The 9951-nt window shown below is 38.9% G+C and overlaps 1 non-coding gene across 1 annotated transcript; it reads left to right on the plus strand.

Moving 5' to 3' along the window:
• The first annotated feature begins 4396 nt into the window (after positions 1–4396).
• Positions 4397–4503, plus strand: LOC127124824 (small nucleolar RNA R71). Its single transcript, XR_007804299.1, has one exon. It is a non-coding gene; the product is annotated as a small nucleolar RNA R71 (small nucleolar RNA).
• Positions 4504–9951: the final 5448 nt, after the last annotated feature.

The following is a 9951-nucleotide window of genomic DNA, read 5'->3' on the forward strand; positions in this document are numbered from 1 at the left end:
CTCACCAACGGTCAGGTAGTCTAAATTCAAATTTTTAATGGCCCAATAGGCCTTATGCTCTAATTCGAAAGGTAAGTGACAGGATTTTCCATAGACTAGTTGGTAGGGAGTTGTTCCTATAGGGGTTTTGAAAGCGGTTCTATAGGCCCATAATGCTTCTTGAAGCTTATGAGACCAGTCTCTCCTATAGATAGAAACGGTTTTCTCTAGGATTTGTTTTATCTCCCTATTGGATACTTCTACTTGGCCACTAGTTTGTGGATGGTATGGTGTTGCTACTCTATGCCTAACTCCATATTTTCTTAAAAGTTTATCAAATATTCTTGATATGAAGTGTGATCCTCCATCGCTTATGACTAAATGTGGTGTTCCAAATCTAGGGAAATTATAGTTTTTAAATAGCTTAATCACCACCCTAGTGTCGTTTGTGGGTGCAGCTATAGCTTCAATCCACTTAGACATGTAGTCTACAACTACTAAGATATACCTGTTTCCTAAGGATGGTGGGAAAGGTCCCATGAAATCTATACCTCAGACATCGAAGAGTTCTACTTCCTGAATGTTTCTTAGAGGCATTTCATCATGCCTTGAAATGTTTCCAGTGCGTTGGCATCTATCACATTTGACAATGCAAGCATGGACATCATGCCACATGGTAGGCCAGAATAGGCCAGCTTGAAGAATCTTGGCGTATGTCTTAGAGGTGCTCGCATGTCCACCATAGGGTGCAGAGTGACAATGCTTGATGATACTATTTACCCCGTTTGAAAAGGATCGGTTCGTCCTAATAGAAGTTTCTCACATCGTGGAAGAATTTCTTCTTGCGGTGGTAGTCAAGATCAGGGGGTACGATATCAACAGCTAGGTAATTAACAAAGTTTGCATACCAGGGTACATTACTTACTGCTAAGGAATTTTGGAAGTGCTCATGAGTGGTTAGGTTATCATCTTCAATGGTTTCTAGTCTAGCTATCGGTCTATCATAGGCGAAATCATCATTTATGGGTACTAGTTATGGTTTTAGATGTTCTAGCCTAGAGAGGTGATCGGCTACTACATTTTCAGTGCCTTTTTTTTATCTCTTATATCTAAATCAAACTCTTGTAGTAATAGAATCCATCGGAGTAACCTGAGCTTGACATCTTTTTTACTTAAGAGGTAACGAATGGCAGCATGATCAGTGTAAACTATAATTTTTGCTCCTACTAGATAAGATCTAAATTTGTCTATAGCGAAAACTACAACGAGTAATTCTTTTTCAGTTGTTGCGTAGTTAAGTTGGGCAGCGTCTAGGGTTCTACTGGCATAATAAATGGCATGTCATTTTTTATCTTTCCTTTGTCCTAGAACGACTCCAACCGCATAATCACTAGCATCAAACATTATCTCAAAAGGTTATGACCAATCAGGTGGTTTCATAATGGGTGCAGATTATAGTGCTTGCTTTAAAAGATTAAATGCGTCATTACATTTTCCATCGAAAATGAATTCAACATCTTTCATTACAAGTCCAGTTAAAGGTTTAGTTATTTTGGAGAAGTCCTTGATAAAACGCCGGTAGAATCCAGCGTGTCCAAGAAAGCTTAGGACTTCTCTGATAGTTTTGGGTGGTTTTAGGTTTTCTATAACTTCTATCTTAGCTCTATCTACCTCTATACCTTTTTCGGAAACTATATGTCCTAAAACAATTTCTTCGGTCACCATGAAAGGTCACTTTTCCCAGTTTAGCACGAGGTTCACCTCCACGCATCTCTCTAGGATTTTCTCAAGGTTAGCAAGACAATTGTGGAAATCAAATCCGCAAACCGAGAAATCATCCATAAATACTTCCATGATACCATCTAGGTAATTTGCAAAGATTGACATCATGCAGCGTTGGAAAGTAGCTGGGGTGTTATAGAGGCCGAACGACATTTTTCTGTAGGCAAAAGTTCCATAAGGGCATGTAAAGGTAGTTTTCTCTTGATCTTCAGGGTGGATAGGTATTTCGAAGAATCCAGAGTGTCCATCTAGATAGAAGAAGTAAGAGTGTCTGGCTAGACGCTCCAACATCTGGTCTATAAATGGTAAAGGGAAATGATCCTTCCTGGTTGCTTTATTTAATTTTCTATAATCTATACACATCCGCCATCCTCCTTCTAACCGTTTTGCTACATGTTCGCCTTTATCGTTCTGCATGACTGTGATGCCTCCCTTTTTAGGTACTACATGCACATGGCTCACCCACTTACTATCCGAGATCTGATAGATTATACCTGCCTCAAGTAACTTAAGAACTTCCTTTTTAACAACATCACTCATTATAGGGTTTATTCTTCTCTGATGTTCTCTGGAGGGTTTTGAATCTTCTTCGAGCGAAATCTGATGCATGCATACGGATGGGCTTATACCTTTCAGGTCAGAGATATTATATCCTAAGGCTGAGGGATATCTTCCTAAAACGTCTAAAAGTTGGTTCGTTTCATCTTGGCTGAAGGTAACACTGACTATAACTGGACGGTTCATCTCTTCATCGAGGAACTCATATCTCAGATTCTTAGGCAGTTCCTTAGGTTCTAAGGTTGGATTCTTAGGGCATGGCATATGATCTGGGGTAAGGGATAAACATTCGTAAAGGTTATCATCGATGTATGGTTTCTTAAAGTCATCATCTTCCATTATGAGGGTTGATGGTAACTTAATTGTTTTTATGATTTCTTCTTGTTCTAATTCCCTAACGCATTCATCAATGATATCTAAGGCATAACACGCGTCTCCCATCACAGGTGCCATAAGAAATTTCGAAAGTATAAATTCTATTTTCTCGTCACCTACCTCAAAGGTCAACTTTCCTCTCTTGACATCTATTATGGCTCCTGCAGTTGATAAGAATGGTCTACCTAGAAGGATTGGTATATCATTGTCCTCTTTGATGTCCATGACAATGAAATCAGTAAGGATAAATAGCTGACCTATCCTAATAGGGACATCTTCTAAGATGCCTATCGGATATTTAACAGATCTATCGGCTAACTGAAGTGACATCTTAGTAGGTTGTAATTCTCCTAACTTTAACCTCTCACAAACCGCTAAAGGCATTAAGCTCACACTAGCTCTTAAGTCTAGAAAAGCTTTTTCGAAGACATGACTTCCCAAAAGACAAGGAATGGAGAAATTTCCAGGATCTTTATCTTTTTTGGCTAGCTTATTCTCGGAAATAGCATTACATTCCAAGGGTTTCGGATCGTCGAGTCTACGTTTGTTGGTAAGGATGTCTTTGAGAAACTTTGCATAAGAAGGTATTTGGGTGATGGCTTCTGTGAAAGGGATTTCTACATGAACTTTTTCTATAACTTTAATAAATTTCTGATATTGGTTATTGATCTGGGTTTGTTTGAGTCTTTGCGGATATGGTATTGGTGGTTTATATGGCGGGGGTGGTACGTAAGTTTTATCTTTAGGTTTTTCTCCTTTTTCTTGACCTTCCTGGTTTTCAGATTCCTTTGGTTCTTTTACTTCGTCCGTGGGTTTGGTATATTCCTTAGAAGTTTTGGGTTCACTCAATCTTGGGTTTGGTGGCTCATCATAAGCGTTCCCACTTCATAGGGTAATGGCATTGGCTTGCCCTCTCGGATTCTGTTGAGGTTGTCCAGGGAACTGTCCTCTAGGTGTAGTCTGAGGGGCTTGATTTAAAGCTACCTGAGAGATATAGGTTTCAAGCATCTTAGTATGAGTAACTATTTGGTCAACGTTGGTCCCTAACTGAGTAATCAATTCGTTAACATGAATGTTTTGGTTCATGAACTCCTTATTTTGTTGGGTTTGAGCGGTGATAAAATTTTCCATAATTTTCTCAAGGCTCGGCTTTGGTGGTACAGGTTGCATAGGTTGATTTGATCTTGGGGCTTGATAACCATTTTGTCTCGGAGGCGCATTATTTTGGATAAGGTTATTGTTTTTATAGGAGAAGTTCGGGTGATTCCTCCATCCAGGGTTATAGGTATTCGAATATGAGTTCCCTTGGGTGTAGTTCACTTGCTCAGAGTGGGTTTCGTTTAATAGACTGCATTCTGCAGATTGGTGTCCTTTGATTCCACATATCTCACAATCCGACGAAACTGCGGCTGCAGTATTCGGGTTTATGCACATATGCTCGACCTTAAGGGCTAATGCATCCATTTTAGCTTGCATCATGTCTATAGAGCTTAGTTCATGCACTCCTCCTTGGGCTTCCTTCTTCTCAACTGTCGCTCGTTCGACTCCCCATGATTGATGGTTTTGAGCCATATCTTCGATGAGGGCACTAGATTCAGGATAAGGTTTGTTCATCAGCGCACCGTCTGCGGCAGCGTCGATGGTCATCTTAGTGTTATAGTGAAGTCCATTATAGAAGGTTTGAATGATTAACCAATTTTCTAAACTATGATGTGGGCATGCTCTTAACAACTCTTTATATCTCTCCCAAGCTTCGAACATCGATTCTCCTTGGTTCTGGGTAAATCTAGTTATATGGTTTCGAAGAATGGAGGTCTTACTTGGGGGAAAGTATCTAGCAAGGAAAACTCTTCTAAGGCTATCCCAAGTCGTAATGGAATTGGGTGGAAGGGAATCTAACCATGATAGGGCTTTATCTCTGAGGAAAAAAGGGAATAATATTAAACGGATTGCCTTAGGAGAAGCTCCATTGGTTTTAAAAGTGTCTGCTAATTGAAGAAAGATTTTAAAATGTTGGTTTGGGTTCTCAGTAGCGAGACCTGCGAATTGTCTCTGTTGCACTAGTTGCAACAGGGATGGTTTAAGTTCGAAATTATTAGCTGGGATGGTTAGGTTTACTATACTAGAACTAGGTTCTTCGTTGGATGGTTGGGCGGAATCCTTAAGAGGTCTTTGGTTTTGATCTTCGGCCATAGCTTTCCTAATTCTATGAAAGAATAAACGTGCGCAAGCGTAACGTTCAGGCTCCGCCAGAGGGTATACTAAGCTTCCGGTGCTGTGAGTTCTTCGCATTGACCGGCGGGTAATAACCTAAGTCTAAACGATATAACAACAGGATACGAAATTTGACGAAATTGGTCCCCGACAACGGCGCAAAAAACTTGATGCGTGCTTTTCGCAAGTATACGAACGCGTCAGAGTAATATAAAAGATTGTCGAATCCACAGAGACCAAGTGTCAATCTATCGTTATCTATTGTTATGGTGTTTATCTAAGGTAATAAAAAATAGGGGGTTTTAGAGTGTGCAATGAAAAGTAAAGTATTAAATAAAGTTCAATTTATAAAGACAAGTTCGAATGTAATTCACATAATCAATTAATAATCCAAGTACTTGCTAATTGAACTACTTATGGGCAGTGTTTCCTACTTTGAAAAGAACTAATTTAACAGGAACTGTCGCTTTCGCGTATTCAGAAGCGAGTTATACTCACTAATCAAACCCTCTTATTGTCACTTATAAAAAGGCACGCATTGCGTTAGAGTAGTAAACCTATTTTTAAGAAATATAGTATCTTGACCAAGTTGAAAAGTATTTTAACCTGGATTTCTTAACCAAAAGAGGTTCTCACGAACCAGACTCTAAACTTATAAACGCGTCCGAAAATAGTTTTAAAATCTCTTTTCTTCTTAAGTTAAAAACTCCTAATGAACTAAACATAGCGCTTTCGCTCTTTTTGAAATAGTTAAAAACAATTAAGTTTAAATAGACGTTGGACGGCTTTCGATGTTACCCAACGGAAGTTAAGTGCGGGAAAACTTAAGTTGAAAGTTAAAATAGCCCTTAAGTGTTTCTACGAACAATTGTACGGATTATCGGTTCAATTACGATCCTTACATTCTAACCTTATAGATTTAGTTAGACATGGTAAAGTAAAGGTGCATTTAATTTAAATAAAAGTAGTGCGAGTGCGAAAAATAAATAAAAGTAGTGCGAGTGCGAGAAATAAATAAAGTAAAGCGAGTGCGAGAAATAAATAAAGTAAAGCGAGTGCGAGAAATAAATAACGTAAAGCGAGTGCGAGAAAATAAAATAGATAAAGGCAAAGTAATAAAAACCTGCACCAATCGGAGGGTTGAATAAAATGCAAAGCATAAATGAAAATGGCGGCAAGATTAACTTCCTTCCAAACTCGATTACAGACTCGATCACAAAACTCGATTACACAATTGTGGTAACACCCCAATGCAAAGTGATAACCACTTTAAAAATACTGAATATATGCCTAAGTGAAACTAATTTTGCTCTGGATCTTCCTCTGCTCTAAGTTTGGATGATTAAACAAATGAATTCGAGTCTCTATTTATAGGCAAGCAAAATGATGGAAATGACAAGGACGCCCTTCAGTTTGAATTTGGGAGGGAAAACGTTTCCTCTTGTGGCGCTCGCCACAAGGCCATGGCGCCCGCCACAAGGAAAAATTGTGGCGCCTTAGTGGAAGTAGTGGAGAACGTGGCAGTTGAGGGAAGTTGAGCTAGGACACATCATGGCAGGGTCCATGGCGCCAGCCACAAGTACAAAATGCTGAATTTTAGGGTTTTTAGCTCTTTTTCACTCCTTTTCTCGATCGGGGCTTTGATTAAAGTAAAAACATGAAAACAAAGAGAAACATAGTAATAACACAACAAAATAACCGTAAAATTACTAAAATGCATGCGAAATCGTAGTCGAAAATACGGTGAATTTCAGTGTCATCAACCCTTGATCATGTATCTGACTGTGCTTCATGAGAGCATGGGTTGTGTTCTTGGTCAGCAAGATGAATCCGAAAAGAAAGATTATGCAATTTACTACCTCAGTAAGAAACTCACTGACTGTGAAACTCGGTATTCTATGCTTGAGAAGACATGTTGTGCATTGGCTTGGATTGCTAAGCGTCTGCGCCAGTATATGTTAAATCATACTACTTTGTCGATATCCAAAATGGATCCAATCAAGTACATTTTTGAGAAGCCTTCTTTAACCGGGAGGATTGCCCATTGGCAAATGTTATTATCCGAATATGATATTGAATGTCAATCTCAAAAAGCAATTAAGGGTAGTGTATTGGCTGACCATTTGGTTCACCGACCGATTGAAGATTATCAGTCAGTGCAGTATGATTTTCTTGACGAAGAGATTTTGTACATGAAGATGAAAGATTGTAATAAACCATTTCTTGAATAAGGGCCAGAACCTGGTTCCCGTTGGGGCATTGTATTTGATGGAGTCGTTAATTCATATGGTAATGGCATTGAGGCAGTAATTATTACTCCTCAAGGAACTCATTTTCCGTTTACAGCTAGATTGACCTTCAAGTGTACAAATATTATGGCTAAACATGAAGCTTGCATTATAGGGCTTGAAGAGGCCATTGATCTCAGAATTAAATATCTTAACGTCTATGGAGATTCAGCTTTGGTTATGAATCAGATCAAAGGTGAATGGGAGACGAATCAACCCGGTTTGATACCATATAGAGACTATGCGAGGAGGTTTTCAACTTTCTTTACAAAGGTTGAGTTTCATCATATCCCTCGAGATGAAAACCGGATGGCAGATGCTCTTGCAACGTTGACTTCAATGATTATGGTGAAATTTTGGAATGAAGTTCCCAATTTGACTATGATGCGTGTTGATAGGCCAACTCATGTATTTGCTATTGAAGAAGTCAAAGATGAAAAGCCATGGTATTTTGATATCAAATGTTTCCTCCAAAGTCAGATCTACCCGCTTGGGGAATCTTTGAAAGATAAGAAGACTTTGAGAAGATTAGCTGGAAACTTCTACCTGAACGGTGATGTGCTTTACAAGCGAAACTTCGATATGGTTTTTCTCAGATGCGTGGATAGATACGAAGCAGACTTATTGATGACTGAAGTCCATGAAGGTTCCTCTGGTACTCATTCTAATGGACATGCTATGGCAAAGAAGATGTTGAGAGCATGTTACTATTGGCTGACAATGGAATCTTATTGTTGCAAGTTTGTAAAGAAATGCCACAAGTGTCAAATTTATGCGGATAAGATTAATGTCCCTTCGACACTATTGAACGCCATTTCCTCTCTCTAGCCCTTCTCCATGTGGGGAATTGATATGATTGGTATGATTGAGCCCAAAGCTTCGAACAAACATCGTTTCATTCTAGTGGCTATAGATTACTTCACAAAGTCGGTTGAAGCGACATCATATGCAAATGTGACCAAGCAAGTTATTGTGAGGTTTATCAAGAATCAGATTATATGCTGGTATGGTGTGCTAAGTAAGACCATTACTGATAATGGATCGAACTTGAACAATAATATGGTGGAAGCTCTTTGCAAAGACTTCAAGATTGCACATCATAATTCTTCTCCCTACAGACCCAAGATGAATGGGGTTGTCGAAGCAGAAAAAAGAACATCAAGAAGATTATTCAGAAAAGGGTTATGGCGTATAAAGATTGGCATGAGATGCTCCTGTTTGCTTTACATGGGTATCGTACATCCGTCCGCACTTCAACAGGGGAAACCCCTTTCTCTCTTGTTTATGATATGGAAGTTGTGCTCCCCGTGGATGTTGAGATCCCGTCATTGTTGTGAAGAGAGCCTTCTTAGGTGGTGCTTTGATTCTTACAACTATGGATGGTGAAGAGTTCACTCGTCCTGTGAATGCTGATGCAGTCAAGAAATACTTCGCCTAAAAAAGAAAAGAACAACTCGCTAAGTTGAAAACCTGAAAGGGTAACTTAGGCAAAAATGAGTGTCTCGGTGGATTGAAAACCCGAAAGGGCGATCCAGGTAAAAGTTAGAGACATAGAATAGAAAAATTATCCTGATAGAGTGAGTACCCAACCTTGGGGAAATCTAAGCAAAAATTAGGGATCATGTCAAGTAACTGCATCTGGCTGGTCCTGATCATGAAAGCAGTTTTGAGCAAGTCATTCGATTCTGATTCATCATTCTCAACTAAAGAAGAGTACGATGGATGTTGAAGTTGGTAGGGAGAGTAGTGATCATTGTATTCAATGTAGCCCTTTTCCATGTAAATTACCATTTTCAGTTTTTGTGAAGATCTATGGAGTCCTGTCATTTGCAAACTACCATTCTATTAAATAAAGTTGAACTTTTAACCAATTGTTTCTATTCTTGTTTATTTCTGCTAAATTAAATTAATTTTTTATGATGATAGTTTCGAAATAAATCAATGAATAATAATTGTTTTTCTTAAAATAATAAAAACAATCAATTTAAGGATAATCAATTCCAGTAAGGAATGACAACAGCAATCTGAGAACAGGTAAGTCCTAAAGTGCGAAGCATTGTTAGTCTTCCCGAAGTAGTTGGTTTGGTAGCCTTTTCCTCCCCAACAGTCGTCAGGTATCCTTAGTTGAATTGGTGGGTCATGTCCCCAGTAGAGTTGAGCTGATAATTGGTCCTTTTTGCAAAATCATATTCCCCGGCTGAGGTGCTCGTATTTTGTATCCTCCCAATTTATGATTGGATCCTGGAAATCTGGAACCCTTATTTGGTTTCCATTTGCATATTTGTGTTGCATAACTTTGGCAGTTTATCAGATCCGGTTATTTTCTCTTTGGAATTGGTTTATTTCACAATATCCAAGAAAAGTTTGTTGATTATGGAGCAATGTGATGATCTTGGTCATAGCATCCTCGTCAATTTGCTCAAATACCCTTAAAGAGTGTTACCGGTAGTTTTAGATTCTGAGTAATATTTGTATATATCCCCTGCAAGGTTGTCTCCCATTTGATATGGTGTTGACCTAAAATTCCTCGCAGAGTTGACAATTTGGATCCTCAGCAGACCATCTCTCTATCCTCGGCACATAAGTTTGTTTATCCTTCAGCAGTACTCTCTTCTCCCCGTGGAGTTTGCCGTGATTGGTTGGAAGCATGTTCTCCATGACCTTCCCTAGCCATATTGATTTATGCAGAGCTTGATGATTTATTTTCATCCCCAGCATTTTCTCCAGTGGGTGTTTCCATCTTGTAGAGATTAGC

Source organism: Lathyrus oleraceus, chromosome 2 (assembly GCF_024323335.1).
Source record: "Lathyrus oleraceus cultivar Zhongwan6 chromosome 2, CAAS_Psat_ZW6_1.0, whole genome shotgun sequence".
Classification (NCBI taxonomy): Eukaryota; Viridiplantae; Streptophyta; class Magnoliopsida; order Fabales; family Fabaceae; genus Lathyrus; species Lathyrus oleraceus.